Here is a 6,906-nt window from a genome sequence, read left to right as displayed (position 1 = left end):
GAGAGACCACCACTCGATATGGTTTTCTTTTATCTCTATTTTTTTTTTAATAAACTTTGTTTGGTTGCTAGGAAAGGAAGGAAAGTAAATAATGGTGTCACAATTTTGTTGATTGATTTAGGGCCAAATTTAATTATGTTTCTCTCTTTTTGGTTTTTAGCTTAGGAATTGAAATCAAGTCTTATATTGCTTGCATTTTTGTCAATTGTTTAAAAATGCTTTATACAAAAATAGTGATTGTGGAATTAAAAATGCTTTCTCTAGCATTAAAAATCTACCAACGTGATACAAAAATAGTATATTAGAACTGTACATCTTCCAAAAATAGTGATTGTGGTTGCTCAACTTAAGGCCTTTGGAGGAATTTAGTGTAGATTTTACATAGCTTTATTATGCTTGATGAAAACTGCCATGGATATTGAAAATATTCAAAGGTCTCATTGGGGCTGAATTTAATTATGTTTTCTCTTTTTTGGGTTTTTAGCTTAGGAATTGAAATCAAGTCTTATATTGCTTGCATTTTTGTCAATTGTTTAAAAATGATTGAATCCTTGTAATTTGTATTCAATGGGCTTATTATCAGGTTCCTAATGATGAAAGTTTGAACCTTTATGAGATATTTAACCAAAGCATGAATGTTCAATACACTAAAAGGCTTTCACAGAAAATTTTTGACAGCACATAATCTCATTTGGAGTTAATTACATAAAATTGAATTTAAGGACTTCTTGTAGATGTGTTGTTAAAAAGGCATGCTTTTATTGTGTTGAATGATTCATATCAAGTGTCACTCCTTAGATATAGAAGAAACTAAATAGGTAGCAAATTCTTAATTATACAAATTTTACTTTTTCAGATTTTCAATTTTCCTGGCATCCTCAAAAACTGCTACAGATGCAAATCATTAGCCATGAAGTTTGTTAGTTATAATTTCTATAATGAAATTGGTTCTTTAACCTTAGTCTTTTTGGATTTAAATTGGTTCTATAATGGCTGAATATGCTGTGATTGAATTTCTGTTTGATGGTGAGACTGTGTGTCCTTGGTGTAATGGTTATAGCTTTTGTTTGGATTTGAAACCAATGAATGGTGGTTGGATGGGCTTTGCATGTATTAGTGTAAAAAAGTTGCAATGGGTGAGTGCATTAATCTTCTTGATGTTTTTTCCCTTTGCTTTGATTTTTGCTATTGCCTTGCTTCTTGTGGTTGTTGTTATTGTTGTTGTTGTTGTTATCTCTTGAGCAATTTTAGGAGTTTTTTTTTCTTCTTTGATTTAAACTAGAAATTCTATTGCTTGGTCACGAGCTATTCTAAAAATCCTTATGACATTTTTCTTTTTTTGTCCTAATTTTTCTTAAGTGCGTGTTATTTTCCTAAATTTGGATTGACCATGCATTATGCCGCAATGTATTATTCTGGTAGGATAATATGTTTGGCCAGTTGTAGTTCATTTTATACATTAAATCTATGGCTTTTGAAAGAAGAACTTGTGAGGAATTTTTTTGCTATTTTGAATTGTTACTAGTCATACTTTATAAGTCCAGCTCAAATTTTAGGTAATGAATTACATATTTTTATATGTTTGTTTGTGCATGTCCAAAATATTCTAGGTTCTTGGTTCAAAATCATCTTCTAAAATTTGGTGATTTTATTATTAACTGCAATGATTGTAACAAAAAAAAAAATAGAAATAAAAAATCTATGGTTATTGAAGTACTTGAATTTTTTTTTTCAACATTGCAAGATGACATAGAACCAAGTGGCCCAAGCCCTACCATGAAGCCTACTCAACCTACTGTGAAGCTGGCTTTATTCATGATTTTTATTTTTATTTTTATTTTTCATATTTTTATTGTATCATCTTTCTATAGTTTTTAGTGTTTTGAGTGAATTTTAAATGGGGAAAACACTTAGCTGGCTGAGTTTTTTACTCTGTCAATCAGATCCTTTTTAGCTATCTACATGGTTCTCAATGGAAATTTCAGTTCATGCATTTCCTTTTGTGCATAGAATAGTTCTGTCTAACAAACTACTACTTGATTGTAGTCAGATAATTTTCTCTCTACTTTGGAGATGGTTCTGTTTCTTAGTGCCTCAAATAATTAGTAGCCAATTTCATTTTGCCACAGTAATGAAAATGTGGTTTATTGCATGTCATCCCATATTGCTACTCTTTCTATTGTTAGAATTAAAAATCTACCAACACGATACAAAAATAGTATAATAGAATTGTACATCTTCCAAAAATAGTGACAGTGGATTAAATCAAATATGTTTACAACAGTAATCTAAACTTGCTTAGCAGTACTTTAATGCCAGAGAAAGCATTCTTGCTAAAAAAAATTTATATATATCATATATGTCTATAGATAATAAAAATTGAAAATAATAATATAATATTGTTTTGGTCATCTATTATCTGTCCTTGAATTTCTTTTCTATGCTAAATCGATGTACATTCAAAGAGTAATGTATAGATTCTCTGCCATATTCAGAGTTAGGAACTATCAAGTCCTGGATCAAACTTCTCCTATTATAGTTCTAGAGCTATGTTAGTTTATTTAACCAGCTTTGCCCTTAATAGCACCAAATCTAATATGAAATTGGAAATCTCTCATTCATTCTACCCGTCTCCTAAACAAGTTCTCTTCAAGGAGCTTCTAGAATCAAGCATGTATATGTGTTGAAGCATAAAAGTATTAATTACTTGCATTTGAAAAAAAGGAACAGGATTTAGTATATAACTGTTGGGTTCTAAGAATTTAGGTTTAAATGTATTAGAACTTCAATTTGTAATGTTGGCAAATCATGATCAAAATGTTTAGTCTTGTTTTAGACTTGCTCAAAGTGTGTTTAAGTGTAAAGTTGGAATCAAGTGTTCTGCAGGATTTACTGCGTAAATCTGCCTGGCTCAATCAATTGAGGATTAGACTCGATTGATCGAGGTTTGTACAGATTGTTTTTCTGCAGAATTTTCCAACTCATCCCAAGCTTGTTTGAAGTATAGGGTTTTATGCTTTGCCTTAAGTATAAAAGGGAAAACCCTAGCCACATTTTGAGGTTGCTCTTTATGCTATGTGTGTGAATCTTTTGTGAGATCTAGAAGTGTTTGTCTTCACATACACTTAGTGTTTCCAATCTCAAGATTGACGTCAAGAGTTTGATGATCAATTCAGTTGCTGATTCAAGAGCTTAAAGATACATAAGTGGGAATGCTTGTACTTGCTGTGAATCCAAGAAAGAAGTAGTCCGTGGACTCGGAGCTATCACACGGTTGTGGTAGTAAGTTTCCTACTCGAGGTAGCAATAAGATGTTAGTTGTCTAAGTCGCTATTATGTAAACTTCAATTCTTTCATAGTGGATTTGTTTTACCTCGAAGATAACTAGGTTAAATCCTCCACAAGTTTTTTACCGATTTGGTTTTCCTGGGTCATCATATCATTGTGTTATTTATATTTCCGCTGCTTTGCATAATATGATATATTTATATTAACCTAGATATGATAATTTGACTAAGTAATCACTTGGCTAATTAACTATGTTAATCTGGTTGTGTTTTAAGGGATCTAAAAATGAACAATAACATTGCATTTAAAAATATTAATCACTTGAATATATAATTAATGTTTAACTAAAAGTTACTCAAACATGCACTTGTACAATCTAATATATTTAACATGTTTGACTAACTTCTTTAGTTACAAAAAATTATCCAAAAAATTTGCTTCATGTGCAATCAGTTGTCTAAACAGTCAGATTGCTGTCCAAAAAACTGTCCAAGACAAAGTTTTCCAAAAATGTTGTTCACTGTGCAATATGCTACCATGTCCACCTTGCAATATACTATCAAACAAACTGCCAAAAAATGTTATCCATCATACTGCAAAATCAATATTAGCCTAAAAATATGTCAAAAAAAATCAAGTTACATTTTAAACTTAAACAAACATGAGAAAATTTCACTATAATTGAACTTACCATTTATTAGTTTTTTTACATACCAAAAGAGTGTGGTGTTTGCAAGCAAGCATTTGTATTTACAACACATGGAGTTAGTCCATAATTAATTGAACCTAACTTCATATCCCTATGTGTATATATAAACAAATAAGTTTATTCATTTGGTGAGTAGAGAGGATATAAACACATGTATTTATTTTTTACTTGACCAATATTCATTTGGTGAGTAAGAATTAAAACTAAATATTTTAAATTTGAGGGACCAAAACCAAACTAGCCTCAACCAAAAATATAAGTCACTCACCAAATTGTTATAGGTGGAACTCACACAAAAGGCCAGTTAGGAATGGCCTTTTAAAAAAGTCACTCACCATAGGCCAAGCCAAAACCCAAATCAACCATTGCCAGGTGTGCATAGCCAAGAGACAATCAATAGCCGGCCACACCTAAATCATCCATCACTATCAACCATCAAAGAGCCAACCCAAATCACTAGTCAACAAGACAACACACAGCCAAGCCATAACAATATCCCAACCCATCAACTACCTGATTGGCAACCAAGACCTACTTAAATCTTACGCATAAAGCCACTTCAATAGAAACTTCGTAATACAAATCAATCAGAAAAACAAACTTCAAATCCACCAATTCAAAATTTTCTAGATAGTCACTTAAAACATGAATATACATTACACAAATCTACTAGTTCATGAAAAAAAAAAAGTAGGGAAGATTGGCAGAGCTTAACTGAGGGAAGATAGTCACTTAAAGCAATGTTTACATTTTACTTGACAAACAACTGCATCATTTGATACTTGAGACAATGATGGAGTTAATAGTGCCTTTGTAATCACAATGATTATAAGAGAAATAATTTACGAAATCGTCTAATTACTTATAATTGCAAAACAAGTAAACATGTAAGTTTTTTCAAAATTTCATGTATGAAAACATTTACATTTTACCTGACTAACATCCGCAAGATTTGATACTTGAGACAATAATGGAGTTAATGGTGCCTATGTAATCACAATGATTATAAGAGAGAGTTTAAGAAATCATCTAATTACTTATAAGTGCAAAACATGTAAACAAGTATGTTTACCTTTAAGAATGACGTGAAACTAGTTTGGAAACTATGGATTGGTCCCAATTCAGATGTCATCATTGGCGTGGAAAAAGTGACAGGATAAGTCCACTATATCACTAAAAGAAAACCTTATTAATAAATTCACAAATGAAAAGGCAAGTGTAGTACAACCTCCAACTTCACAAATGATTAAGTTATTCCACTACAAATAAAAAAAAAAAAAAAAAAATCTCTTACTTGATGCAAATATTGTTCTCCATGTAAGCCATAATTATTGTATTGCATGTTAGGAGCAAAACCAAGTTCCTATCTGAGAATATATATATATATATATATATATATATATTATTAGTGATAACAATATAAAAGTTTACAAACAATGGAAACTTAGTAAGAGATAAAAATAAATAAATAAAATTTACTTTGGAAAACTATTGGCTAACCTCATCATTTAATTCAACTCTACCCCCCCCCCCCTTTTTTTTTGCTTCTCAACCCAACTTTTCTTTCGTTTTCCACCCTTACGACCTTCTTTTTTCTTAAGACCTTTCTCTCTTTCAACCAAATCTTCCAAATGTTGGTTAAGATCAAGATTTTCTGTTCCACTACATAATGGCATTTGATGGGGCAATTGATGACTAACCGCATTTTTTGCTGCAATGTCTTCAACCTTTTTTTCATATTCCTCTATCATCTTCTCTATTAAAGCAAATGCCTCTTCATTGTCTACCGCTCAAGAAGCTAATCATACCAACTTGAGACATAATCTTCTATATCACTGTGTAACACTCAAATTGACATCATTTTCCACATTTGTTCTCCTATTGTCCAAGATATATCCACTTTTTACCTCTCTTGTCCATCTTTTCAAAATGTACATATCAAGAATTGTCTTTATATCAAGGAAGTCGAAGACTTCATGGCAACATAAAATCCCAACAATTTCAAACTTTCTACAACTACATGAAAATGTCTTATCTAAAGTGTCATAAGAGACTATGAACTCACTAGGCTTATGTATAAACTCAATAGTGTATGTATGCACTAACAACTCCTCTTGGCGATTTTTTATCCTTACTGTTGATGCAAGGTCATTTTGATCGTGAAGCATTCGAAATATTATAGGTGTGTACACCTGTACTGCTTGCTTTAACAATGGAGAATTTTTCAAGCCCAACTGAAGAAATTTTTGCCTAGCATTAAATTCAACTTGTAACTCTCTTTCTCGTTTTTGCTCAATCACCTAATCAAAATGTTCAAAAAATTCTACCACATCCAAATCAGATTTCAAGTAATCTTTCAAATCTCCATTCAAACTTTCACTGAGTTGGGTACTTCGTATTCCCAATGTAAATTCATTCTTCATGTAACACTTTGCCCATTTTCCTTTCAATTTGTAGATAGTATCCAACCAACTACGATCATGTATGGCATATGTGTCAATCATGTCCTCCCAAGTTTTTTCAAATTTAATTTCATCATTAAACTCAAACATACAAGTTTTAAAAACTTGAAAAAAAGAAGACCATCCTTCATAAAATTCCCCAAATGTTTTATCCTATTTTGCATTATGTGCCAAGAACATAATTCATGGTAAGTGTTAGGCATTATCTCACTCAATGCCTCTGCCATTGCAGGATCTTGATCCATAGAAATTGTTTTAGGTCTTTTAGCTGTATGTGCAACTAAGAAGCATTCATACAACCACTTAATTGATTCTGCCATTTCATCATATAAAAGAACAACCCCAAAAACCTTTAACCCTCTATGGTGATTGAAATCGGTAAACACCCCTAATGGTCTTAGCTCTTTATTAGTACCATATGTAGTGTCAAATGTCGCCACATCACCA

This window comes from Quercus lobata, chromosome 7 (assembly GCF_001633185.2).
Source record: "Quercus lobata isolate SW786 chromosome 7, ValleyOak3.0 Primary Assembly, whole genome shotgun sequence".
Lineage (NCBI taxonomy): Eukaryota > Viridiplantae > Streptophyta > Magnoliopsida > Fagales > Fagaceae > Quercus > Quercus lobata.
The sequence above is the reverse complement of the archived record's forward strand: the minus strand, read 5'-3'. Positions refer to the sequence as shown.